The sequence below is a fragment of the Periplaneta americana genome, chromosome 7 (genome assembly GCF_040183065.1).
Source record: "Periplaneta americana isolate PAMFEO1 chromosome 7, P.americana_PAMFEO1_priV1, whole genome shotgun sequence".
Taxonomy (NCBI): Eukaryota; Metazoa; Arthropoda; class Insecta; order Blattodea; family Blattidae; genus Periplaneta; species Periplaneta americana.
This window is the reverse complement of record NC_091123.1, coordinates 50,261,142-50,288,107: the sequence shown is the minus strand read 5'-3', so window position 1 is coordinate 50,288,107 and position 26,966 is coordinate 50,261,142. Positions and strand designations below refer to the sequence as shown.

General features: G+C 33.1%; 1 protein-coding gene across 1 annotated transcript in view; it reads right to left on the bottom strand.

The window, feature by feature from the left end:
* kek2 (kekkon 2) overlaps positions 1-26,966 on the bottom strand; it is a 1,284,908-nt gene that overhangs the window by 296,940 nt on the left and 961,002 nt on the right. The window contains exon 6 of the mRNA XM_069830676.1: positions 9,795-9,842. The gene's annotated coding sequence lies outside the window, so the exon portion shown is untranslated. The remainder of the gene's footprint in view (positions 1-9,794; positions 9,843-26,966) is intronic.

Sequence of the window (26,966 nt, the reverse complement as noted above, 5' to 3'; positions counted from 1 at the left end):
GTGCGAACCTGCTTCCACACATATTCCCTCCTAGTGTCTGTCTTTTGTTTTCCGTCGTTTGTATGTATGTCCTTCTGAATTGCTTTGTAAAGAACTGAGTGTCTATTCAGGGAGCTCTTGAGGTTTGTACGACGGCAAAGTGGAGACAAAAGAGAAAGGGGTTAAGATGGAGGGAGAGGGAATGAGGACGCCTGGTAGATGAAAGGGGATGAAACAGTGTTGTGTAGAGAACAATAGAAGTTACCAGAGAGAACACGCAATAAGGAGTAATGCTGGAGAACCGAGATATGACGACAGGATTAAGAAGGTAAATGGGAAGAAGGAGGCTGACTTTGAAGATCACACCTCGGCGTGTTAGCATCAACCTTTTATTATACTCTATACAGTGCCAACAGTAGTATACGCAATGGATAGGACACAATCTCAATGCTATTTCGAAGTTCGAGTCGTGATTAGGAATGTAATCTATCACATGACAGGTAGATTCCTGCACTGCGTGCATCTACTGTGCAAGACTAAAACCACAGTCTAGTACATACAGTCACCAAGCCCAATACGTAGTAAATATGCATCCATAGATATTTGCTAACCACTAGGATCGCTAATATCGCCTCATTAGAAACAATGCGAAATAGTACCGGCACAGTCTATTGTTTCTAGCACCTTCACAACTCAAGCTTCGTGACTGTATATACTAGACTGTGCTAAAACTGTGTACACATTTTAATAAGAGCGTTTTTTTTTAATAATTTATTGATCGATCAGCGCATTTAGCGCTATACAGATCATTTCTAAATAAAATATAAATACAATACATGACACTGAATTGAGGGCAGCCTAGATTGGGCTCCTCAATGAACAAAAATAATTGTTAATAAATAATAATTATATACACAGGTTGGTGTGATGATAAATTTTGATTATAATTTGAGGTCCATTTGAAGTCGGCTCTTGATTCTGGTGGGAAATGTGGACTTCCTTCCTAGAGAGTAGTGGATGGCGCCTGGAACATTTTCTAGGTTGTTATAGAACTTCTTAGCTTGTGAATGAGTAAACTGTTTGATTGTGTCAATACCAGTTTCTCTGTGTAGTTGGCTGTTACGGACAAACCAAGGAGAATTGAGTGAAATTCGTAGGACTTTATTTTGAAATGACTGGATGTGTTTAATTTCACTTATTGCAGCTCCTCCCCAGACAGGACAGGCATAAAGCAGTAGAGGTCGTAATAGAGGTGTGTAAAGTAACATGCAATTTTGTAGCTTTAGATATGATTTCTTGTTGAGGAGCAGATATAATTTAGTGAGTCTTGAGTAGGCCAATTTAAGTTTGTTGTTGATGTGATGTTTACATGATAGACGGCGATCTAAGTGCACTCCAAGATATAATAAGAGCGTGGAACCGGTTCTCAGCCATAGCGGTGTAACTCATAACAAAAATGTTCAAATGACAAAATGACTGTAGTAAACAAATCTCCTTGGCAACACATAGCCTTCTAGAATACAATGGGTGCGTCAGCAGACTTGTATCGTTAACATCATTCGATTATCTAACAAAATTAATTATAATTATCGGTTACAAACTTAAGTTAACTTGTTGGATTGTACCTCGAAACGCGTTGAACGTAAACTTTCATTGTTATTTTTTATTTTAGTATGTTATTTTACGACGCTTTATCAACATCTTTGGTTATTTAGCGTCTGAATGAGATGAACGTGCGGAACAACTGGATAATATCCACGGCAGAGCAATGTTGATAGTCGACGTTACTCGCTGGCCACTAGTCACCAGGCCGTACCGAGCCGTGCCAAACAAAACACAATCGAAATAGTGGTAGTAAAATTCGCGACTATATTCTTAAATAATTCACTGCATTAGTCAAGTGCAAGACTTCTGGCTTCTGTTGCATTCAAACAATTATAAAATACGATAATTTGGTCCAGGGAGCATCCGTTTTTGATGCAAAGATAATTTGTTTGGCTTGTTTCTTAAATAAAATTACGAAATGGCGTTCCTGTGCTTAACATTTAATAAAAAAAGAAATATAGCAAAACTGTTTTGTCCCGAGACTCTCATCTAAGTCACGTAAAAGGTCACGTAATCTACATCAATATATTTGCGCAAATATATCTTGTAGCTAACAGTGATGCTATCTCTCAGTAATGTTCAGAACGAAGGAGGTATAGAGAGAAAGGAAACAAATTTCTCCTTCCAACGAAGCCACACACCAACGTCGTGTTCTTATGTTGGCAAGATTGTGTATTTACTTAAATTTGGTGCTAAACGTAACGGCACGGTTCAAAGATACCGTGGGAATTCTCCAGTTTAGAGGAACGGGCTAATGCCGGTGAAATGAGTCCGGGGTCCAGCACCGAAAGTTACCCAGCATTTGCTCATATTAGGTTGAGGAAAAATCCCGGAAAAAATCACAACCGGGTAACTTGCCCGGGCGGGAATCGAATCCGGGCCACCTGGTTTCGCGACCAGACGCGCTAACCGTTACTCCACAGGTATGGACCTGTATATGAGTTTCTGAATTGATTAAAGTTGCAACGCTTGCTACCAGCCTGACAATATCTAACAGATGTTTCATTATGTTCTTTTATTAATGACTAGAAACTAAAGATTTTCGGACATATGTTTATATGGACTTTTTTCTTGTTTTGTTCTGAGGAACATGACCCCAAAGTTTGTCAAAGTATTTCTGAATTACCCTGTAGATACAGTAGAACCCCGATTATGCGAACTGAAGAGGGCGAATCTGTTTCTTATAACACTATAAATAAAAACAAAACAAAAAATAGTAAGTTTTATAGAATTTAAATAAGTGTAGTTCTCAATTAACTCTAAGATATAGTAACTTCAAGAAAGATAAATCCAAAGTCATAAAACTTCACATTATTAAAAGAGTTTAACGTAAAGTGAATTATGTATTTGGCTACATCCTAGTTAATAATATATCCCCGTATCTAGTTGATGAGAAACCCCATTCTAGATAATTTATTGCAGCTGTCCTGTGAAGGGAAGCTATATTATGGCTACATGTCGTCACAAGCTTCTGAAAGCTACCATTATATTGTGCGTGAGAATTACAACAACATAAAGACTGTCCGGCATTTGCAATTTAGTACAGAATTTTATGACCCCCAGCAGTTAAAGCTCTCACCTAACGGTGTCTACTTGAACCCAGTGCTGTTACTTTGTCTTCATTAAGATTTAATATGGGTTACATGAGAGCTATTACGGCCACATCTCTGTTGACACCTCCATATAATGCCACTTCCATGGCTACAGATACACTTCCAATGCAGATAATAACAGTTCAGTCTATCAGCACGTGATAAAAGGAAGAACACCTTCCTCAGGGCATTGATTTATATTACAGTGTTGGAGTAAGAACAATACCACTAATTAACAGATTCTACAGCACCGACATTTGCATTCTGCATGGACAATATAGACTACAGTTTGTTCCATAATTGAGGAACTTAATTTCAAAACACGTAAGTCCACTAGGGACCGAAACTGAGATAACTAGGCCTACTGGATTATTGTCATAAAAAACCTCTATATAGCCCTATATCTGTTACATTCAGAACTCTGTTTGTGTCGTTGTTTTTAAGTGAAGAAGTTTAGTTTTCTTTTATATATCTGGAGGTCCCACGCTTTCTTTACATCTAAAACCCTGTAAGTCCATTTTTAGTTGAGTCTGTTTCACTGTTCACTTCAAGTTATGTATCTCTTGTTACATTCAGAACTCTGTTTGTGTCGTTGTTTTTAAGTGAAGAAGTTTAGTTTTCTTTTATATATCTGGAGGTCCCACGCTTTCTTTACATCTAAAACCCTGTAAGTCCATTTTAGTTGAGTCTGTTTCACTATTCAAGGTGTGCATGTCTTGTTACATTCAGAACTCTCTTTGTGTCGAAGATTTTCAGTAAAGCAGTTTAGTTTTCTTTTATATCTCTGTAGGTAGCAGGGCTACGGAAATCAAAGATAGCCGTATGCAGTTACGTAGAGCGACGAGTGCCGTTCACAAGCGTGCGGCCAAGTGTACTCAAGCGGACGGCGACATTTTTTAAAATGTGTTGTAAACTGTCTACGACTGTAAATTAGGATGCAAAATTGAATTGCAAATAATTAAGTCGGTGGAAGTGGTGTGATTTGTAATAATTGTTGTGATAAGTGCGTAAGAATAATATAATTTTCTAATTAAAATAGAAAAACATATCTGTACGAAGCAACTACGGAGCTCACTACACATTTTTAGCTTCACAATACTTCCCAATTAAAGAAATGATAATTCTGAATGGATAATTCTCTTTTTGTATTATTCTTTTACCTTCTAACTAAAGAAAATACGAATTTTACAAGCAAGTTTAAATTAAGCGTAAGACTGAAAATATTGAGAATAGTAACTATGTTTATATGACATTTTTTGCTCAAAATGTCATTATAAATAAGCTCCGTAAAGGACAGTAAATCTTCGTAATCACCCTACAGATAAAAAACAATTCTTACTCTCACAGAAGAAAATATCATGTTCACTAAAATAATTATAAAGATTTAATGGTGTAAAAATTCCACATTCTGCTTTAAGAAGTATTATTACGTATTTATAAATAGCGAAAATTGCGACAGAGAAGATATAACATTCATATTTCGGAATTGCCTAAGGAATGTAAACACGCGAATAAATAAATAAATGAATGAATGAATGAATGAATGAATTAAAGAAATAAATAAATAAATAAATAAATAAATAAATAAATAAATAAATAAATAAGTAAATAGATAAATAAATAAATTAATTAATTAAATATAGAAATAAATAAAATAAATAAACAAATAAACAAGTAAATAAATGAATAAATAAATAAATAAATAAATAAGTAAATGAGTAAATAAATAAATAAATAAATAAACAAATAAGTAAATAAATAAGTAAATAAATAAATTTAATTAATTTTTAATTAAATATAGAAATAAATAAATAAACAAATAAATAAGTAAATAAACGAATAAATAAATAAACAAATAAATAAATATTATACGGATCATCATATTTATGACGAGGCCACGTGCTCTTAACATTCGGTCTACCTCAACAAGTGCTTCTAAGAGTATAAAAAATTTAACTATTACACCCTTCACAAAATACCAAAACACCCCCTAACAACATACTCTATAATTCATTTATGAAACACAGACCTGTATGGCCACAAAATAACCAAAATACCATAAAAAGTTCTTACCACCTTGAAGTTTCTGAAGCACTGCATTAAAATTTAGCGAGAATTGAATATTTCTCACGAAACTTTTCCAAGAAAAAGGGGAGAAGACTCGAAGCATCAACACTCCCGCTCTTCATAGTTGGAGAGCGTTAAAAATGGAGAAGTCCGAGACTTGAAGTTCTCCTAGCGTTGGCCTTCTGACTTCTGAATTATTCACGGTGAGCTACAGCGTTTCAAGACGTTTACATCGACATGGAAATCCAATATCATCCGGCTTTTGATAGTGCTCATCCTTTCAGTATGTGAAGAGGAAAACAACTTTTTGTAGGTGCTCTTTTTAAGCTGGTTTCAGAAAAGAAATCACTAATAGATGGTCATCTGAGTTTTTATATTTTACGTTCCCTTTAAAAACTGTTTGTTATGATAGAACTACAGGTCTTTAAGTTACATGTTTTATAAATTATCGATATATTAACTTTTAATTTTTAACTTGTACTTTCGTAAAACAGACTCGTTTATTACCGATGTTTGTTAAAACTTACAAATGACTAAACCTGAAACGATGTGATTTGGCCATCATTTGAGTCTCTCTCCATATAGTGTCATACATCAGGAAGAGATTCAAAGTCTGTTCAATATTTTAAAGTTGTCACCAGGATATAAAAAGTACGAGTAGCCTATTGCGGAATATCGAAGTCTAAGCTTAACGATATATAGGTATACTCATTGCTGATAAACAGAGACCGGAAGTTTAGGCATTATGAATCATTAAAATAGGCAGGAAAAAAGGCATCATAAATAGCTAAAATACGCAATAAAAGGCACTACAAAAACCTTGCACTAGACCAGGCATGTCAGAAATCAGACACTGAAAGTGCAGTGTATGTGCGCGGAACGCCGGTGAGCAGATTGCATCATTCACGTTTTGCTCTTACCAGTTCTTAGCCGGAGGGATGTACAAGAATCTATTCTGCGCTTCTAGTGATCAATTAAATTGACATTTGGACACTATAAACACACTTAGCAGAAGGAAAAATGCAATTATTGTCAGTGTCTATATTTGACAAAAACTGTAACACAAGAAACAATAGACTTACTCAGTTACAATTCACAAAGAAGTCGTTTGCAAAGAATCATTTATTTACATGATTTGTATACATATTTGGAGAAAATATAAATATTGCACTAATTTCGAAACAACAAAAAACGAACACAATATTTCATTTTAGGTAGTAGGTACTGATTATTTCAAAGTAATACTCTTTCATTGTTCCTCAAGCATTATTGGAACCATTGGTGCACAAATTTTAAAGAAAAATATTTTACTCCCGATTACATGCAATAGGACATTGTGAGGCTTTTACACTGGAATCATTTCCTTGCTGTACATTAATATAAATTCACATTATTATTATTAATAAAGTGGATAAATTAAGCTTGAATTTAAATTTAAATATAGTATTTTGAAAACGTTGAGAGTAAGTATCAGCAAGTTGGGAGCGTTACTGAATTGAGTTGAAAGAGTACTTCACAAGCTGTGAAGTGACGACATTTTCTTTATGTCAGGGTTAAGGATTTATTAACGTAAGTATATTAAGATAATATAGTAACGTGAGATGGAAAATTCGCCATTATGTATTATTTTTCCAGAAAATTTTTCCGCCTTACAAATAGTTGCTTTCTTCCTTCCCTTACAACCTCAAGACCCTCACATGTATTCTTCACTCAATATTCTCATCACTTATCAGCTTATCAAGTAAAAGTTGTAAGTCGTCTAACCATTGATGGCTGTATTAGTACAAACTCCAAAACAACATCATTGTCATGTTTGTCTTGTCGTGAGAGTACTAATTAAGAAATAAGAGCTGGTGAATATATTTTGAGAACTTTACTAATGTGATTTAAATTGTCACATCACTATTAGGCCCACATGATATGATGAAAGCCTTTCATTTTAAAATAATTACTGTTGGCTAAGGAAAACATCATAACAGTTACGTTATATGATTCGTGATATCTCTTCTTCGTTATATCTGTGGACTCCTCACTTTATTTTTCATAACGCATTCACAATCACAGCTCAATGAGCACCCGTACTGATCTGTGTTACTGAAACCAAAGCTGTTCTTCTACAGCAGGTAATGTACAGCCCTGTTGCGTTCCCCTCCAAGTCGATTCACTCCCTCCAGGTAGGGGAACAGAAACTGCACATCGCACAGAGACAAGTGCACAATGTGCAGGGTTTTGACATGCCTGCACTAGACCCACAACCTTGCACTTTCCACAAAGGGATTTCGGCAGCAAGAAAAGCTTTACATAAGTCGAATGTAAATTGAGATTTTCTACTCGATGTTGCAATTACTGTTGGAAGCAAAGAAATCTTCTTCCCAGTAGCCTTGGAAAGTGCATTCTTGTGTTTGGTTGTACTGATGTAATGTACGGCGACCGACCAGCGACAAGATCCTCATGCTACAACCGCCTCACAAATGACTTGCGGGCGCTTATCGAAAACGAGCTGCAAATGTCTCTACCTGCCGTCAGAACTGGATAGCTCGCAGCTGCTACTGCGTAATATTATAACGATCTCCCTGCCTCCTGTCGTACAGTACATCATGTCGGCATTGGCTGAAACCCTCTGTAGTTTAAGAAAGTTAAATTTCAATATACGGTTAAGAAAATATAAATCTTCACCACAATGAAACCATCACAAAAATGCAATATCGTATTATTTTAACGCCTCGCACAGGGTACAATAAATTCATATTACACTTGTCTCAAGAATAAACATTTTTGTACATCCACATCTTGGTTCCTTGTATATACGTCTCTCAAAATCTAACACTATAGATCAAGTTTCACGTCTTCCTAAAACTTTAAAAATATCCTAGGTCTTTTTAGAAACCTCACTTTAATCGTAAAAATGCTAAGATCTAATTTTTATTTGATAAACTGGAGCATTTTCACGAGTTACTAAGAGATAATTATGTCAACGCAAAGCACAAAATTTAAGTAAAGAAATTACCACAAGAAATCTTTCTAGAAACCCTCCTCATGCAAGGACATCATGTAAATCTAAGACACGAGATTCCCAGGTGAAAAAAAAAAAAACTTCCAAAGATAGACGTTATTAAAATGTTATTACTAATAAAATCCATTGACATCGGCCAGTTTGAACATAGAATCTCTAAACCAAACATAATAAATCGCTCATTAAATGTTGTATATTAATCAAGTTAATTTTAGTACCTGATATTATTACCGAGGACATTTCAGTGCCGAAAATATGAAATCGATGTCCTATGTGTTTATTTTTTGCTTTCTCAAATTTTGAAGTTTGCCCGTAGACAAAGCATACCAGATAATAATAAATTTATATAATGCATTAAATACAATGTTCAGTTAAAGACAAACAAAGTTTACAACAGTGAAAAATTCTGAGAAGTTGAATAATTAAGGTATAGCTGGCGCCAGCGTGTTTGGCGTGTGTCCTAGATATATAGTGCCCTGTTTGTGAGCATGTTGATAGTGCAGCTGAGAATGGTACCACTTCCTATACACGTCACATCAGCCATATGCCAAACACAGTTGTCAGACTGACTGCAACAAATGTAAAACACTCGCACTTAACGTTCCCATTACTTATTTCACACGCCAAAAACGGTGACGCGGACTGTAAATAATAGCAATGGTTTTTTAAAATTTGTAAGGACACCTGATAGTGTCAATAGTTATTTATTTTAAAATAGATGTTGGGAGGGAAAGAGAGTTCAAAAATTGTGCTAGGAAGCTTGGAATTGTTTCTCTAGCGCCAATGTTTAGGCCCTCTGCCTCTGTATCGTCGAGTTCGTATTTTTCTTTATAATATGAAATGGTAGGTATATAAATACTCTGCTTTTCTTAATGGACTTCTAAAGGCTGAGACTGATAGCTTTCAAACCTGATGGTTGGGTCAATAATATAACTTTGGTTTTGTTTTTAAAGGAAATTATATCGATTCTTCTGTGGCTTCCATTTTCTGCTAGATCGTGGACTTCCTCGAAAACTTTGAAGCCATTATCTCTTAGTGCTGTAGCTATAATGGAGCGAATGTTATGATGACGCGTACTCCTTAATAAATCGCCGTGAGAGCATGATCCCAAAATGATAAAAAAAAATGTAAACTTCTTTTCATTCCAGTCCAAAAAAAAGTCCCACATTGGGTATTGATATATCCGGAAAAACAATTGAAAAAATCTTATCGTAAACTATATTTAATTCCTAAACTATTGAAACTATTATTGGTGTATATTTCAGAAATACGGATACCATACGATGATTACGAAGTTATTAATGAACAACTTTTGTATCGTATTCAGAAATGCAGTAGACATTACTAATCTATATATTAGTAGTTATTTTGTCGCTCTTAAGTTAAGCACTTGTATTGCTATAGTATTAATTATGACGAACGCTGATATGAGGCGATGTAAGTTTCTGTCAAAATATCGTATTTCGAAAACAAATCAAAATTTTACTAGCTGGACTGTTTTACTTTCAAAAAGATAAATGAAGTTGACATAAACTTACCGTTAATATTGCTGTTACAGATGAAAATTGACTGATTTCTGTATCCACCTAGAAAGAAAGATAAAAACAATTAGTGTTATGCTCCAGTTTCAGTCTTACTTTTTTAACAAAGTCAGATACGATTGGCTAAAATTAGATTGGTTCTTGTGGGTACGCATTTTGTTACAAATGTGTTTACTTCGAAACATTACTCTTTCATCGAAACATTTGTTTTTTCTAATTGGACGGAGATACGTAATAATAGACCAACCGACAATTTGAAAGTAATTAGCTATTGGCACAAATCTATTGATGGCAGGCTAATTTAACTCGGAAAAAGTTAAGAATGCGATATCTGAATTTTGCTGCTATTTATAAGCAAAAATTCGTTTATTGCATAGAATTCATTTATTTATTTTGCTTTGAAGTATTAATTCAACTGCTGGTCTCTCATTAAAAATGGGTTAACCTTTTTTGGTATTATTTGTGCTATTTTTTTTTTGTAATAGTATGAATGTTACAATACTTGCTCCATAAAATGTTTTATATAAAAATACCGGTTTATTTCAATGGTCAATATCTCGGAACAGGTTTTTGGCGCTTGGTCTCTTATTGCTTAACTCCGTCCAATTCATAGTAATATACCTGTATAATTTTAATATTATTATCAAATCTGTCTGTTCTGTTTGTTACAATATTGGCTGTTTTATACAGAGTGTCTATAAAATAAAGTTTCTAAACTAAACTGATATAACCTATATTTTTTTTATTTATTTTATTTATTTACTAGAGCTTCCTCGAATTAGAGGCTGCCATTACACAAAGCATACAAAACAATACAAGAACAAATAGATGGTGAAAGATAACAGAAAAAGGTAAACAAGTACACAAACAAAGAAACAAACAAACAATGGCAGTTTACAGAATAAAAAAGTTACAAGTAAGGAAGCAATGAAAGCTAATTAGAAAAAGAAAAATGATAATGTGGCATCAGTTTTTTCAGTACACTGAATTACAGTCCATATGGGTGGTTCCGTAAAAGTTTGACTGACTCTCTATATACATAATTTGCATCTATCGAACTACTTTAAATTATTTTAACACAAAATATTCACAAATTATGATGATTAGTTAAATTTGTTCCAATCGCCAGGTCCCGTGGTATTCGGCGAATTGATTTTAAGAGTTGTTTGGGATATTTCTCTCATGGTTTGAACTTCATCTTCAAGTAAAGATAGTCTCCCTGGGAGCAAAGCCTTTCTAACACTGCCTGTTTCTATAGGCCTAAACCTTACATACTTCATCTTAATATCTCGTCTGAAATGTCCATTTGGTCTTCTGTACATTATTCTGAAGGTCGTTTCAAATTGCCTAGTGCTTTTTCTGTATTAATCACTCGATACAGCAAACCTTTACTTGCAAGTAAGCTATTTTCTACATTTAAACTTAAACAGCGATGCAAAATTAATGGTCATACCATAAGAAAAATTCATAATTTTTTTAGCAAACAATGTATGTTGAGTGTTTGTAATGTTGTTGCTTGATTTCGTGACGTTGTTTCATGAACATAATACATTACTATATTTATTATAATATACTGCCATTTTTATTTCATAATTTCAATAACTTTACGAAAATAATTCGAATCATTTAATGTAATAATAACAATTTATGTAAAGAAATGCGTTATTTTTGACACAATACAGGATGTTTAAAAAATACGGGGCATAATTTCAGGTATGTATTTCCCACATGTAGACAATCAAAATAGTTCATTACAACATGTGTCCGGAAATGCTTTATTTCCGAGTTATGGCCTTCACAACATTGAAATTCACCGGAACGTTTTTCTTTCCGCAGGTCGTTGCCGTCAAAGGAGACATTAAGAGGGCACTCTGACAGTTCATTCCGAGGCGAAGGTTACATTCAGTGTTGTGTCGCCGTTAGACTGTGCGACATGTATTCAAATCAAGAGCTGGCAGACATACACTTCATGTACGGTAAGGCGGACGGCAATGCTGCGCTGGCTCGTCGTTTGTACCAGGAGAGGTACCCACAGCGACAATGTCCAGATCGGAAGACATTTGTACGTCTCCATTACCGTGTGTGCGAGTATGGAAAATTTAACTCTCCTGGTTTGGGAAGGGGACGACCAAGATCTACAACTCCAGAAGTACAGGAGGAGATTCTGGAGGCTGTGAACATAACTCCTTCTATCAGCACACGAAGGGTAGCGTTGCAAGTCAATGTTCCTCATACGACTGTCTGGAGACTGTTGAAAGAGTATCAATTGTATCCTTATCATTTGCAACGTGTACAGGCCCTGTTACCAGCAGATTACCCTACACGAGTTAGGTTCTGTCAGTGGTTCTTGCAGCAGTTCTTGCAGCAGTATGGTGTAAATCCGAACTTTCCTGCCTTAGTATTATTTACAGATGAAGCACAGTTCACACGAGATGGCATAACAAATTTCCACAATCAGCATGTATGGGCGTATGAAAACCCACGTGCAACTGTTCCATCTCATCACCAGGTGCGGTTCTCCCTCAACATGTCGGCCGGTATCATTGGTGATCGATTAGTTGGACCCCATGTACTTGTAAACAGACTTACGGGGCAGGCGTACACAAACTTCCTGGAAAACACCATACCTCATGTTTTAGAAGGCACTCCACTGATCAATCGTCAACACATTCACTTCTTGCATGATGGCGCTCCTGCACACTTCAGTCGTACGGCTCGCCGGTACTTGGATCGAAGGATTCCTGATCGATGGATAGGTAGAGGTGGCCCAATTGCTTGGCCTCCACGCTCACCTTATCTGAACCCTCTCGATTTCTACTTTAAAATCATTGGTTTATTCGTCTCCGGTGCCTGATTTGGAATCCCTTCGGAATGGAATTGTGGCATGTTCTGAGGACATACGCAATACTCCTGGAGTTTGGGATCGTGTTCGCAGGTGAATGAGACATCGATGTGAGGTCTGTATTCAAGCAGGAGGTGGACATTTTGAACATCTTCTGTAATGACAACGACCTGCGGAAAGAAAAACGTTCCGGTGAATTTCAATGTTGTGAAGGCCATAGCTCGGAAATGAAGCATTTCCGGACACATGTTGTAATGAACTATTTTGATTGTCTACATGTGGAAAATACATACCTGAAATTATGCCCCGTATTTTTTAAATACTCTGTATACAAGATTGTCATGTACCACATTATTCAAAAGTCATAATATTTTCAGAATAAATGAATAAAATTATTATTTATACAAAATAATCACTCATTAAACAAGCAAAAAATGTATGTTAAAATATAATTTCAATATTTCTGCAATCATTCATGAGCTCCTTACTTGGTAGTTGGAAGAAAATTTCATAGGTTGTTTCCATTTTCCGAAAAATTATTGATTCCTTAAATATTCTATATTAGTACTCAACAATAGGACGAATTTTAGACAGCAGAGACAAAATAATTTCTGTAATGAATATATTTGTAGAAAATACGCAATAATCAATAAAGTGATAGCTCGAACAGCTTCAATTATTAGTTCACGAAATGGAACATTAACAATGTAGCCGAATTAAAGAAACTGATTTCGTGATGTGAGACATCTATTTCCGAACGAAATGTTTTCACTTCTTTAAATAATGTTTCGTTGAATTTAAGAAAAAACCTCTAAGTTTTAATGATCCTATATATAATCAATTTCTCATTGTTACGAGTACAGACTTACTTTTAAGTCAATAATATTGGCCTAATATGAAGTCTGTAAAATGCTCATTATTGATTATTATTAGTAACACAACTTTCATTGATTTACAAATTTTCGTGCATATTTTAATAATTTATTCGGGAAAGTCTTACCATACATATTCCGGAATTTATTCGCTTATGATTTTCAGCTCTTATGTTCTTTACTAATATATTATATATGTATTTTCATTGTATTCTATGACGAATACATGAATGACATTAATTCATTTTTTTCTGGCTGTTATTTATACTAGCTTTAACATCTCTGGTCACATCGCGAGTTAATCTTCTGTGTGAAAGCCGAAGGCCTGTGTACTATTGCTGAGACTGGTTCTATTTTTGTGAACTAGATGGCGACTGTATATGTATTACTGATTTGTTATGAATATGATTTTGGTGATGAATGAGGCCGGTGATATTCAGGTATATTATGGCCCGAATTTCCTGGCATTTACCTTGCGGTTTAGGGAAAACCCTGAAAAAATCTCAACCAGGAAATTCAACCCGACCGGGAATCGAACCTGGGCCCTCTGCGTAAGAGACCAGCATGCTGACTTCTACACCACAGAGGTGGTCATTAATTAATTGTTTTCAATGCAAATGGTGATATTATGTCAATTTCCGGCGAAAATTAGATTTTACTATATGTTCTGTATCCTAATGGTATCTTATTGTGAAAAAAAAAATGGCAAGCATATCTCTATTATTTTTTGTCTTCAACCCATTGTTAAGAAACATGATCAAAATTTAAACGCTGGCTCGAGAAAAACTGCAAGGAATAACAGAACACAATTTAACTTAAAGCTAAAAAATTGTACACAAAATTCTTACAGCTATTAACATTAATGTTATAACAGCTGATGACAGCACGTTTAATTTTGTTTGCTTCTTTTATTTCCTACAGCTTGATGACAGAAAACCAGTTCTAATAAATTGCAATTAAAACTTGCACTTCAAAGAAGTGACGTTTATGTTGCGAAAGATTTACTAATGATTACGGATGATATGCAGTACTTTGTCTTATATTAACAACACAATAAAACTATAACAACTTCCTTTATGATTCCATTTACAAGGATAAAATATGCCATGCATATTATTATTAACGTACAAATGGAGCAGAAAAAGTCGTAATTGCATTCATATATGGACTGAAATTTGTTTCAATAAACTCTTGCTTCTTTGAAAGGAAATAGGAAGTACTTGGTTATCAGAAATGTCGGCGTCATATTCTACATTGGAGTAAAAGTGGTGTAAGAATAAATCTCATATATTAATAGAAAAATGTTAAAAATTGTAGACAGTGTCATAAACGTTTTCATAACGTATCAGTAGGACGATAAGTAATACAAAATTTTAAAAGAAGAAAAACTATTTGAAGATATTCGTCTCAAAGAAATCAATCAAGAAACTCATGTAGTATTCATAGTAGCCTATACATTATGAATAAAAAGGATATTCAGATCATAATAATAGAAACTATAGGCCTAAATTGTGTTTAGTAGAGCCATCGATGTAGCTCAGTCGGCAGACTCGCTGGCCTGCTGATCCGGAGCTGTGTTCTGGTTTTGGGTTGGATCCCCCTTTGCTCTTTGGTTTTTCCGAAGTTTTCCCCAGCCGTGGGACTGAAGCCGGATGGTCTATGGCGAGTCCTCGGCACCAACCCCTTTGATTTGATTACCCCCCCCCCTTTGATTTGATTACCTGGTTGGGTTTTTCCGAGGTTTCCCCAACCAAAAGGCAATATTTTAGCGAATCCTCGGACCTCACCTCATCTCACTACATCTCGCCAAAATATTGTAAAAAATTGCACAAAATTGTAAAAATTGTAGAAAATTACTAAATTGTAAAACTGTAAAATTGTAATTGTATTGTTTTAAAATTTTGACTTGTTCCATATCTTAAAGCTTCATTGATCCTGTAAGATCTATGGAATAAAATGAATGAATGAATGAATGAATGAATGAATGAATGAATGAATGAACAAAAATAATATTAGGCTCTATCTAACGATATGTTTAGAAAATAAGAGCCATATTCATAGTCATTCTTAGCGCGGGCTTCCGGTGGATGATCAGCGAACTAACGTTTCTCGTATTCATAAACCAGTGTTAGCGATATGATATGATATGAATCCTGTACAAGTAATCAGTCGATAGCAGGGGCTAGTTTAGCACGCTCGTAGCGCGGGCTAACGAAATGTCTATGCATAGCACCCTAAGAAATGAAAAAAGAACTGCGGCAAAGATGTTGTTTGTCACAGTACAGTTACATGAATACAATTATTACAGAAAAATAAAAACTAGATCAAAGGTTCAGCATGAAAAAGAAGCGAAATTCCGTCATCAATTTATGAAACTGAGAATGATTCTTAAGTTTAGTAAGTAAGTGGACCCTACTGGTTGGGTGTAATATAAAGGTAAAAACAAGATTAAAAGGACCTATAGTATTTTTTTGAAATTATTTTATTTCATAGTTAAGCCGCAGTGAAATGGATAGGTTGTGGAGACCAATTGGTTGGCCATCCAGGTCACCGGACTTCTATTTGTGGGGTCGTCTTAAGTCACTAGTATACATTATTGACATTTCAAACACAGTAGAGCTGCACCCATGAAATAAGGTAGTTCTGAATCTGTTCGAAATGAGAAATGATTTGAAATGATTCAGTGACGTTACAAAATCATTAACACCACGATCACGCCTCTCATTACGAACTTAGGTAACACTTATTATGAATATTGTAATGTTTATAAACTACTCGGGAGAATTGACTTTGTTTTGAGTGAAATTTTTGCTGCCTTTTTCCTCCATATTTGCGAAATAAAATCATTTTAGAAAAACTTTTATAGGACGATATAGTCTTGTTTTGCTTTCACAATGAACCTTCAACATAGTTATGAATCGGTCAGAATAGAAAAGTCTATAGATAATCAATAATATAACAGCTACATGCATTATATTTGAATCAGTCGGAGCTAAAAGGAACTAAGTCACTTTTCACAACTTTTCAAAAGGAGCAAAAAACATTCCACTAATAACACAAATATTATATTTTTATGTTATAGAAGACAAAAGAATACTTAGAAGTCTTAGTTCCTTCTTCCACCGTTAGATGCACATAACATCCGTTGTTCAAATTGTTGCATAACTCAAAACTGCATATTTTGACTTAGTTCCTTTTAGCTCCGACCGATTCATTTATACGAAAAATTGTTTTAAATTTTCAAAATAGAAAAAATAACAATTGCAGAGAAAATTGCTATTCTGAAAATAAGTTTTATTAAACATATTACTATTTGAAATCTGTGCGAATATCAATTTGTTTAAATACACTCTAAGAAGATTCAAATTGTTGTAAAACTTTAAATAAAAAGAATAATATAAACAAAAATAACATCGTCTTTGTCAGTTTCTGTCTGACGATTTTCTAACTCACTGCGGGCTAAAGCAAGGAGATGTACTATTACCTTTACTTTCTAATTTTGCCCTAGAATGTGCCATTAGGGAAACAGAGAGGGTATGGAACAGAAGGGGTTAAATCAGATGCTTCTCCAGGATGATGTTAATATTATGTTAGGAGGAAGTCCACAAACTAATATGAAAATCACGGGAATTTTACTTGAAGCAAGTAATGAGATATATTTGACAGTAAACTCACCCCCCCCCCAAAAAAACAAAGTATATGATTATGTCTCGTGAACAGAACACAGCACGAAATGGAAATATAAAAATTTGAAATCTATCCTTTGAATATGTGAAAAAAATTAAAATAACTTGGAGCAACAGTAACAAATATAAATGGCAGTCGAGAGGAAATTAAACGCAGGATGATTATGGGAAATGCCGACTCTAATTCGGTTGAGAAGCTTTTGTCATCTAGTCTGCTTTTAAGAAAACTTGACGTTAGAATTTATAAACCAGTTACTGTATATTACCGGTTGTTCTATGTGATTTGGGACTTGGACTCTCATTGAAAGACGAACAGAGGTGAAGGATGTTCGAGAATAAGGTGCTTAGGAAAATATTTGGGGCTAAGAGGAATGAAGTTACAGGAGACTGGAGAAAGTTACACAACGCAAACTGCACGCTGGCAGGCTTATGTGAGGATGGAAATGAATCTCCTGGTTATTTAAGGGTTTAGGTACAGCTTACTGCAGTAAAATTTTGGAAATATTCAACATTTTCTTCCTCCATTACTGTATCTTGCACAATAATGAAAATTAGTATGTGTGTAAAATACTGTCCTTCTGCTATATGAAAAAGATATTTTTACGATTGAAAAGAATTATTTATTTAATTAAAAATGATGGCAGTTCACTGTGCAGTGATGAAGCGTTTCCCTCATAACTAAAAAAACCAACATTCTATAATTAAATTTTGTGTGTATTTATGCATGTCATATCTACAATATGATGCAAAATCGCTTCTCTACCTTTGATAGATTGTCTGATAAAAAATAAATTCATTTAAAAAAATGGTCAAATATCAGTATTTTCTTCTAACATAAAATAAAAAAAAATATTATTTATTAAGGAATGTAGTTGAAACAGCATGATATTGAAAACACGATTTAGCCTACAGCAATAAAATAAAAGAGAGAGAACATGAAAAAGTTAAAAAGTTTATGAGTTATGAGGGAAATGCTTTATCACTGCATAGTGAACTGCCACCATTTTGAATTCTGAAAAAATATATAAATATATTTTTTTAAATCGTAAAATTTTTTTGTCATACAGCAGAAGTACAGTGTTTTACACATACGAAATTTCATTATTGTACAAGATATAGTAATGGAGGAAAAAATATTGAATAGTTACAAATTTTACAGCTGTAAGCTGTACCTAACCCCTTAAAAGCCATTTGTAAGTAGGTAAATAAAGAACGTCTTTAGGTAGCAAAAAATACAATTGTATGCATATGGAATTTATATACTAATTTGGTTAATAGGAAATATGCCTTTTAATTCCACACTAATAGTCTGAATTTCTCTCAATCAAGTCTTATTAACAATTGCTTAACTCTTTGATGAAAAGTATTCGCATTGGCTATTATGAATCTGAAAAGATAAAGAAGGGGAGCAGAATAAAATATGGACGAAGAACAGAAAAACAAATTTATTGGAACTTAATTACTTATTTAATGCCGTTTCCAAATATTTATTAATTTAATTCTGAACATAATATATTTTGAAACATTTTCCCTATTCTCATTATTGTTTCACCAACGTAGAGTGCTTAATTCGCAACCCGAGAGCACAGTTAGAATTGCAGCAAGGGACCCAATTAACATACGAGATATATGCTTCTTCCTCTCTCCAAGGGTGTAATACTGTACAGAGCTCTAAGGACTTCTGGACATAAGAGAAATGACTCGACTAGAGAATAGAGAAAATTATATAATGCGAAACTATGTGGTTTGTAATCTAAGATGTTGTAACTGCGACAGAAGATTAAAGCTCTTGTTCAAGGGATGAATTATTACCTAAGAGAAACAGTCTGTAATGTATTACATTATGAATAACACAGAATAGGTATTAGGTGCTCTAATTATTAGTTATATAATTAACAATTCGAAGTAAAAACTTCATACATGATAATTTTTATTATGTAAATTATCCAGTAATTAAAGTAGTAATTATAGAACGTGAGTTCATTAAGTAAATTTTCCACCACAATCAGCACCTCCGAAATACCTTTGCTTTCGTAAATTCACAACCATACTACTATAGTTGAAACAGCTCAACACAGACCAGCTCCACAAGTCACAGAAAAATTTCCAGCGAGGCGGGAGAAACTGTAACCTATAACATGAACAGTGTTTCTTTTTCGTAAACGTCTGTAAACTAAATAAAAAATATAATGTTTTCCAAAAGATTTATCTTTACACGATACACACACACTATTTCCTATTAAGGGGAGAGGATGGTATTTTTTTTAACTTTTTTCCTATTTGGCGTAAATTATTAATTTTTTGTATGTAGAGAGCTCATAGCTGTGGCAACTCAAACTAATAAAAATATTTTGAAAAAAAAATTATTTGGGGACCCAAATTAAAAGAAAATATACCCAATGCAGGATTGTACTAAAACCGATATATCTAAACCGCTTTTAAAGATAGATTCAAACAGTTTTTGCAATGTATTTGCAAAAGTATGTTCTACAAACTGCCTGTAACAGAATTTTGATATTTGTCTCTGCGTTTGTAAAATAAACAATTAAAATTTAGTAACAATTTTCTGATTTTCTTTCTTGAAAACAAAGGGATGTATTTTTAAAAATGAAATCAATTAACAAAATTCTGTTACAGAGAAAAGTTTCCTAATTGTCTAAAGAATGTGTGTTCTAAATTTCATCCATGTATCTTTAATAGTTCAGAGAAAAAATTTTTTTTGAAAATTTAATTTACCGGAAACAACAATAAAAGTGGTCGAGTAATTTAAAAATCCAAAATGCAGGAAGTTTAAAAATGGCGATCCACACATATCACAGGGTATTTTAAAGAATATTTATTTTTTTTTTAATTTAGTCATTTTTCATCAAAAATATCATCCTCTCCCCTTAACCAAAATTAGTACAATATTTCCAAGACTAAAATCGTAATATTTTAGAGAAAACTATTTATATTAAATCCAACTATTTTTTAAACAATAAATAACAGATTTGAACGTATTAAAATCCCTGGAGAATCTTATGTCAGTAAACGATTTTCACAAGCCTGTAAATTATATATATATATATATATATATATATATATATATATATATATATATATATATATATATATAATATAAACATGAAATTAGAATGTCACATCCAATAAGATCAATAATTTATTCTTTCTTTGCTGCTGATAACATTTCATACTTTACATGAGAGAGATCGAAACTTGATACAGTGCGTTCGTAGCTCGGCCGGACCGTTCCGCGGCGGCCTTGGACTGGTGAAGATTGGCGCGCCTGCCGCCAGAGTTACACGTAAACGACCGGCAAGTCACGGGTACGGAACACTAACTACTTTACTAACATTAGGCTTGCCTGCATCGCAACAGATGTTGAAAGTGATGACCTTCAACTCGAACACATTCCCTATATCTCCGAAAACAATTCTGGTTCACTCGCAGAAGTTCATGTTGACTGATTGCCTGTATTTCTCTCGTGATGTTGTCCTTCAATTCTTGTAACGTGTGCGGATTTGATGCGTACACTTTATTCTTTAAGTTTCCTCATAAATAAAAATCGCATGGAGATAGGTCAGGGGAACGAGATGGCCACAATCCTCGACTAAATATTCTGTCACCAAACACACTTCGTAATTTATGCATAGAATTCGCAGCGGTGTGCACTGTAGCTGAATCCTGCTGAAACCAGCCACTCAATCGTTCATTTCTTATTAGTTGCGGAAAAAATTATTTAAAATTGAAGTTACATAAACGTGTGCATCAACTGTTGTGTCGAAAAATATGGGACAGATAATTCTACTCGCATTCACTGCACACCAAACCCCAACCTTCGCAGAGTGGTGACGAACTTCATGAATAATATGGGGATTTTCGGTAGCCCAGTATCTATTGTTCTGAGTAGAAACGTGACCGTGAAGATGAAACCACGCTTCATCAGTGAAGAACGTTAAAAGTGAGTCCACGTCGCCATTATGAACGGACTGCACAAACCAATTGCAACAATTAACCCTACATACAGGATCTTGTGGTTGTAAAGCATGAACTACAGTTACCATTTACGGCTTAAGTTTCAGAAGTTTCGTTGCCACAAAAGCTGACGTCTTGGAAATGTTAACCTCTTGTGTTAACGTCGCAGTGATTTGCGGGGTGAGTGCTCTAACCGGGCCCCTACTTCATCAAGCTTCTCTTCTGTCAGTACACAGTGTTGTTGAACACGTTTCTTGTTCAAGAAAGATCCTGTACGTCTGACTTTATTGACAAGGTTATGAATAGTTGAATTGCTAGGAATTCGAACACCTGCAAACCGATGTTCAAATTCTCTTCGACACCTTCTTGCAGAAGAGTATTTCACATACGAATCATAGAGAAAAATACGTTGTTCTAAAGTGTATTATTAATAGATACTTTATCACCACGAGACAACCCAATTTTACTCACAACAAGCGCACAGACGTCTTTCCCTCATGACAGATCCAACTCGACTGACTGGCGCGTCAGCGGTACTGTATATTTTTAGTATAAAATTCTGTTACGACTGACTAGGCTAAATTAGTAAGTATCTAAAGAAATTTCTTATCCTAATATTCGTAGTCCTATAAATTTCTGTCCAGTGACTCCAAGAATATTTATGACAAAAATTTTATCACGATTATTTCAAATGTCAAAACAAATATTCCACACACCAATGTATTTTAATTCTCTGTTATTATTCAAGTTTCCTAACGATGATAAATAACCTGCGATTCTTTTATAAAAATCTTGACCTTCGTGTACCTGTGAACCATATGAGAGCGCATTAACTTTTTACAATGAAATTTTAAATCTCTTTTCCCTGACTCCAGATGCAATAAAACTGATGAATTTAATTTATAAACTTAAAATATTGCAGAACTGTAAAATATTTACTTTTAAATTGTTATTTTTGTCATTTTCATTAATTTTATTATTCTGCTATTTTAACCCTTGAGCTATTCTAACTATTGACCGGTGGCTAGCGCATTAATATTTATAATACTAATAAAATTACATTTTAAATCATTATTTTCAACTTTATTTTCATTACTATTATTATTATTATTATTATTATTATTATTATTATTTGAAATGATTTCTGTTCATTTGGTAATAAAATTATAGTACAAAAAATATAAAAGTTCAGACGGGTTTCGAACTGAAGACATTTTGTGCAGTTTTTACAAATGATAGATGACAAGATGAAGAAAAATGTGAAGCGACATGATAGAGAATTGAAAAGTAGACACTCATAGATTGAAAGTATTGAACGTAGTCTTCAATGTGATAAATTCGTCTTTAAGGTAAGGTAAAAAAAATTAGAGAATAGAAGGTGGATTAAAAGCGTTATGGAGAATATGTCTTTGCTCTCTTTTGTGTGAGACAATGCTTAAACGTATATCTCTCCATTATTCAAAGAAAATGACATTTGCCATTATGCAACTCAATGTTATAAATATATATATACGGCTATCGTCAGAATAATTCATCTGTCATAACCATCTGATATGCATGATGCATTGCTTCAGAGCTATTTTTCAGAGGCAGTGTGTCATCCTTGCAGAGTAAAATAGAGTCAACTATATATTTGAATACTGATGCAAGGAAAAAGTATATTTCTTCCAGGCAGATTAGACTTACAGAATAAAATATCACTCTACCAAGTCTTGAAAGAAGTTAAGAGAAACTTCTAATGTTTAGTGCAATATTTGCTCTTCGATACAAGATTGTAATTGCATATTTCCTACATGGATTACAGTCACAGTCTAGTACATACAGTCACGAAGCTCAATACGTAGTAAATATGCATCCGTAGATAGCTGCTATCCACTAGGATTGCTAATATCGCCTCATTACAGACAATTCGAAATAGTACCGGCACAATCTATTGTTCCTAGCACCCTCACAACTCAAGCTTCGTGACTGTATATATTAGACTGTGTTGCAGTGTTGTACATTTTCATAAAACTAATTAAAACAGGCAATTGCTAAGGTGAAATATCATATGTATTACATTTCATGTGGCACAATGAAACATTAAAAAATATTTTGTTGTATTATTTTTTCATACAATTTTATGTATGGTATACGTTGCTTATAATTCCATTCCCATTTGTGCTGAATATATGCCTCTACATTGTGAATTTTCTCGCTTTACTCACTATTTCACTTCAAACTTGCATAATAATTATTAATATATTTCTTCAGAATTAATTTAAGATGCATTCCTTGCTATGTGAAAAACGATCTTTTTAACATGAAGAGTATTTAAAGAAAAGTGTATTCCCTCAAATATTTCGAAGTAGACATGTAGCAACACACATATGTATACGAGTACACGCGGAATATCTCCAAGTCTGAAGACCATTTCGATCCTTGGATGTGAAATTGCGGGAGGAACGGTCGAGTATGGCGACATTATCTTTATCAAAAAAAATTCTTCACACCGCTAAAATTCAAAACATCCGCTCACTCTCACAGTCAGGATCAATTACTTCACTGGGATAGAGAAGCAACTTACATAGCGCTAAGTAGTCGATGTTTTCAGTTTTAACATACACGCATAACAATCCGCACTTTGTTTCTTTCTCTTTATCTCGCCCTCCCCTCTGTGACTTAGGGCAGACACGGAGTTATTCTGCATCTAATATACTTAATCTTTACTTTGCATTCTGAAAACAAAAATAAATAAAAGGAATTATGAAGAAAAATTACAAGGGAACTGACAATTAAACAAGACTGCACAATTAACTCAAAGGTAAAATTGTTATATATGATTTTAGAATCTGGGAGGCATACTCGTTACGTGTGACGTAATTTCTCTCCTAAACTATCTTTCATAAAATACGATTTCGTTAAATCCGGTTCTCATTAAAGCAGTTTCATTTGAATACCCCTCAAAGAGAAGGTTGCATATATAGATAATGGTTAGCATAATTAAAATTGTTCCACGTACTCGTTTTTAGAGGTTAGAGGGCTGTAAAACCTGTTAAACTGTCTGAGCACACGGGATATGACAAGGACTTAATGCCAATTATAGATTCTAATGAGCATCCAGCCCCAGTTGTAATCTCTCTTCATCCCCTCAGGCGAACGAATTTACTGCGAAGTATTAGTTGTACCCACGTTCAAGTTTCTGGGAATTTTATTACTTGGTATACGTCACGGAATTCGTAGAAGTATTTCGGTGACATTAACACACCTTCAAGAGAAAGACTAGAACATCGGCACAGCTCGCAGGAGAACCTGTTCCAAATCTCAGCGCATAAAATGAGAGTTGATGATGAAGAAATCATTATTTTCCAACACTATGTTTGTCCTGGTAGATTTTTGGTCAAAATTACATATTTATTTGTTTATTTAGTTATTTAATTATTTACTTATTATTTTATTATGTAATTGCTTATTTGTTTAAATATTCAATTATTTACTTATTTATGTATTAGTTAATCATTTAATTGCTTAATTATTTAATAATTTATTTTATTTTATTAATTGACTATCATTCAATCATTTATTTACTTACCTATTTAATTATCTAACCATTTAATTAATTAATTACGTTTTATTTAATCATACAATAGCTTAATTATTTGCTTATTATTAAACAATTTAATTGCTTAATTATTTACTTATTATTTAAGTATTTAATAGTTTAATTACTTACTCATTTAAATATTGACTTATTATTCAAAGATTTAATACCTAAATTATTAAATTATTTATTTTTATTTCTTCCCTTACTATTTAAAAGTTTGCTTATTTAATTATTTACTTGTTTACTTACATTTTATTAATCATTTGAGGGAGGATTTACAAGTTTGCGCTATGAAAAATTAGGGAAATTAAGTTTTTTAACTCAGCAACTAATGGTGCTTTCACCTTGAAATTTGACATGCTTAGTATTCACTGCTTCTGCAATTATAGGCTATTTTCAGATTTACTAAAGGTTTCATCATTATGAGTAATTACCATAACAAAAAAGTGGCCGATTTGCGCATTGATGTGCCGATTTTATGATAATGTCCACAAATATGAATATTTCTGAGCATGTTTTCTCCAAATGAACATGAACTACAGTCTTTGAAACGTCTACAATAGAAGTATTTTTTTTTTTTAAATTTCTTATGAAAAGATAAATTTTTAATGTTATTTGAGGTAAACATTTTTTTTAAATAAACTATAAATGTTACAGCAATATTTGCAGTTCGTCTTGTTCACAAGTATGAAAGACAGTAGCATGAAAAATTTTACTGTGGTATCTAAAAATTTTTCGAGTTATCACAAAAACTGTTTTGAAAAATACAAGTTACGGGAAATGAGCGTTAAATATACCTTATGTGTGGAGAGCTAAATAAGCGTACCCTCGCACGTTTATGGTCATATCTACCAAAATATTGTATATATCGTAAAAAATTCCTTCATTGACATAAAGATAATTGCCCAATCTTAATACAAAAAATAAATTGAAAAATGATGTTTTGATCTTTATACCTATATATTCCCCTTAATTTCTTACTTATTTAGTTATTTAATTACTTACAAGTTTGCTTATTTGCTTATTATTTAATTATTTATTCACTTATTCAATTATTTACTTATTTAATGATTTAACAGTTTAATTATTTAATTGCTTAAGTGTTTAGTCATTTACTTATTACTTAATCATTTATTTACTCATTTAATTAATTTTAATTCCATTATTTATTCATTATTTAATGATTTAATTATTTAATTTATGAATTGTTTAGTCATTTATTTGCTACTTAATCATTTACTTACTTTCTTATTTAATTACTTAGTATTTAATCATTGCTTACTTATTTAATTATTCAATTATTTACTTGTTTACTTACTTGCATATTATTTAATCATGTAATTGCTTACTCTTTTCGTTATTTAATTGTTTATTTATTTCATTACTTATTTGTTTACTTATTTACTTAGCCTATTTAATCATTTAATTATTTACTTATTATTTGATCACATAACTGCTTACTTATTTAATTACTTACTTATTTCCTCAGATCACTTATCATTTACTTATTTACTCAAGTCATTTAATTATTTACTCATTTATTGATTCTTAATCTCAATTAAAAATAAAATAAACATGAAAACTTGTCTATTAGCTTGTTAGAAGATTATAATCTTACACATACTGTAATATAGGCCTGTGGAGGGACTTTCGTAAAACGACATGATGTAGCGTAGCAATTAAAGCAATAAAGATCCATTTTTAAGTAGACATTTCATTGACCGTTGTTACTTCTGTAAGCATAAATATAGGACTAATTTTGATGTTATATGACTTTTTCTATTAAAATATTCCAAATTAATAATTAAATATTATTACTGAAATGAAAAGAAAATACGATAATTCAATAATGCTTTAATTCCAAGGAATGTTTTTAATAATTATTTTTATTTGGCCAAGATATAATAGATGTGTAGCACCGTCATATTGTAACAGACTTAAATATTATTATAATTTAAACCATAAAACTTATGAGCATGATGTAGAGGATCAGATTTCGACACTGATATGACTGTTCTCCCGAACGTCAGGTAAGAAATGTTTGTAATTTTTAAGGAATACCAGTATTAAAAAAGTTAAAAAAATGAAGTACACTTTAAAGTTTAAAGTTTAAACTATTCTGCAGCACAGAAGGTCTATATTCACATTTAAGATGCAAGCCAGAATTACCAAATGCGAAATTAGCATTTGACCTAAAGTTGTCAATCTATG